This window comes from Cheilinus undulatus, linkage group 7 (assembly GCF_018320785.1).
Source record: "Cheilinus undulatus linkage group 7, ASM1832078v1, whole genome shotgun sequence".
NCBI lineage: Eukaryota > Metazoa > Chordata > Actinopteri > Labriformes > Labridae > Cheilinus > Cheilinus undulatus.
The window spans coordinates 48,266,355-48,269,733 of record NC_054871.1 but is presented as its reverse complement, the minus strand read 5'-3'; positions in this window follow the sequence as shown (position 1 = coordinate 48,269,733).

The window sequence follows — 3,379 nt, the reverse complement described above, 5'->3', positions numbered from 1 at the left end:
TTACCCTTTTAAGACAAGTTTATCTTGGTCTCAGAGGTCCCCAAAACATGCCTGTGAAGTTTGTTGCTGAAAAGACACTCCAGTGTTGGATTTTTGTATGTCTGACACCCCTCTGTTTCAGCCCTTCTCAGAACGAGCCGTTTCTGTGTCTGTGGCTTTAAATGTTACTGAGCTGTCTGACTCCGCCCCTCTCAGGGAATAGATGTGGCTCCCCTGCTCCTCCTCTCAGGGCGGAACTTTCTTCCAAGCAGGGAGGGCCAACCAAACCTGGAGGCGGGGCTAACTCCCCACATGACATCATGAGGGGAAAATCTGAGAACGGCTTTTTAGGACACATTTTCTGAAAGATGGAGAAAGAGAGGGGAGGAGGGAATGAATTTTTTTGGTACTTGAGGGGATGTAGACAGGCCAGGGGCACATACGTTTGTTAGAAAAGCCAAAAAAAGTGATTTCGCATAATAAGTCCCCTTTAATGCACAAAAATACTCAGCTGCTGTTTTGTTCAGTTTCACCAATTTCAAGTTAATGGCTTGCTCAACTTTAAAAGGTAATTGTTTTTCAACACCTGAACAAAAACGTGCACTTACATCAGTGAATTAAAGGCGCCACATGGCGCCACATGGTTTTATCCTCCTGACTACAGTCTCATGTTATAGACATACCTTGTACTTCCTGGTCAGTTTTCTTAATCACACTGAGATTACCAAACCAACAGATCATCCCAAAAGTTAAAAAGGACTCATTGAAAGATACATTTTAAAAGAGATTTATGAATGTCAAGTGTTCTCAACTTTCTAAAGGAGAACAGTCTCTGATTGGCGTCCTTGCAAACGGCATCTGTGTTAGCATCAAAGGTCAGTTTATCATCAGGGATGGTGCGTTAGTATTTATACTGACTCGCTGTCTCTGCAGTGAGGAAGTAGGAGTCATTTTAGGAAACTTTCCAGAACTGGACCGTGGCTCACCTCATGCTCCCCCGCAGGACGCTGACTACAACTGAATCATCAGCAGATTTTAGGGTGAACCTCGACTTCATGCTTCTCCTACAGTTCTTAGTGTAGAGTACAAACGACAACACATCAGTGCCACATCCCTGTCCATGATGCTGTTTTGTTAAATTCCAGGGTTGATCACCTCAGCCGAAACTTTCAGGTTTAGTTACACTTTAATTATCAGTAAATTCTACTGGGCTCCAACTAAAATAAACCCTTGATTTTTGATACTTTTTAACACCACTGATCTCTAAAATCAACTGTTACTTCAAGAGGAAGTGTTGAGGAGAACTGAAAATTGTGACAACCATACTGTATCCAAAACAACCTGATAAAACAGCTAGTATGTGAACATGTTTTATTTAGCATGTTTAGTAAAAGACTGAATCCAATAGAGCTCAGAACTCCCTGATATATCAACATGAAAATGTGCAATAAGAAGTGGATTTATCTGATGTGGATTCCCTACTAAGACTAATATGAAGTCATTTTAAATGTTTGTTGTAAATGTGTTTCTTAACAGAGGATCTGTTCCCAGTGATGTGCGTGTTTGTTGTGAATTGTATGCTTTTGAATTCCTCCCCTTCATTACTTTCTGGAAACAACAACCATCACCTTTTTTTTGTAATTTTGTTTTTTTACGTTTCTTCTTTATTTTGGTTTGTCTCTGACTGACGGTGTGAACAACGTGTCAGACAGTTTGCAGCCCGCTGACATCCTGAAGTTTTAATGTTAATTCAGACGGTTTCCCTCATATTGAACATGTTTTTTCTCTTTAGCTCGTGTAGATTTGTGAGATATCCCAACATTTTATTTTTTATGTAAACTACATTCCTTATCGGCTGCACATCAGAGGACGAACCTTTTCAAATACATTTCATCATTACTAGGTAGAGATAGGAACCATGTGTCAGCTCAGCGTCTGCTCAGAGGGCCGTACCATGAAGCAAACGCTACAGAGCCTGGCTTTCTTTTAGCGAGTTGGCTCCATGTAGATTTAAAGAGATGCAGTGTCCTTAAAGGTCTATTACTGAAATTAAGTGTGTGGAGAAGAACAGGCTGACTTTAAATGTGCAGCCTCAACAACTGCAGCCTTCAAATGGACCACATTAAGTCTTGAAGTCATGTCATGAAGTTATGTACATGCAAGGCTTGCATTTCAAGTGGTAAACATGCAAACATCATTGCTTGGAAATGGTAGTTTCTAAACCTAGCACAAAAAGTAAGGACATTTGTGTTTGGTAGATTATTTCTTTGTTGTAACAGTGCTTCTTGGATATAAATCTTGTACCGTTGGAAAGCCTGTTTATTTCCTTTTTTAAATGGTGCCACATTTGTAAGGAGCATGCCTTTGTGGGATGAGCAGCAGAGCTGAGTATGTGGGTTGCACCCATGAAAAATGTGCCAAATCTTCTCTGCCAATGCCAAACAGCTGGTTCTGCCACTGACTCTTGTTTGGTGTTGTTTGGAGGATTTGATGATTAAAGTCTGATGAAACAAGACATGTTGGCAATGTAATAATTTATTTGTTTAACAAACAGGAGCCTCAGTAGTGTGTGGAAGAACCACATACAGCCACAACAGCCTGGCTCCTCCTCGTCATGCTGGTCACCAGCCTGGTCACACACTGCTGTGGGATGGCCCATTCTTTAACCAGCATTTGTCGCAAGTCAGCCAACGCGGTTGTGTTGGTCACTCTGGCACCAACAGCACACCCAAGCTGATCCCACAAGTGTTCAATGGGGTTAAGGTCAGGACTGCTGGCAGGCCATCCCATCCTCTCCACTCCCAAATTCTGGAGGTAGTCTCTGATAAACCCCGCTCTGTGGGGGCAAGCGTCGTCATCTTGGAGGATAGAGTTCGGTCCCAGACTGTGGAGATAAGGGATTGCTACTGGTTGCAGAATCTCATCTTAATATCTCTCTGTGTTGGGAAAATCAGGAGCCTGATTGTCAGCACCTGAGGGTGCCAGAAGCTCAAAACAAAGTGTCATTTGTGACAGCAGAACCAGCTGTTTGGCATTGGCAGAGAAGATTTGGCAAATTTTTCATGGGTGCAGCCCATATACTCAGCTCTGCTGCTCATCCCACAAAGGCATGCTCCTTACAAATGTGGCACCATTTAAAAGGAAATAAACAGGCTTTCCAACGGTATAAGATATATATACAGGAGGCATTGTTACAACAAAGAAATAATGTACCAAACACAAATGTCCTTACTTGTTGTGGTACGTTTAGATGGAATTGCAACACCACATTGTGTCCTTGTGCATAAATGTCATTTGGAGGATGTAGCTCCTTTTTACTCTTGTACAAACTTGAAAACTTAAAGTCTAAAAGTCTTAAAGCTTTTGGAAAAATTGAATTATATTATTATTATAAAGTTAT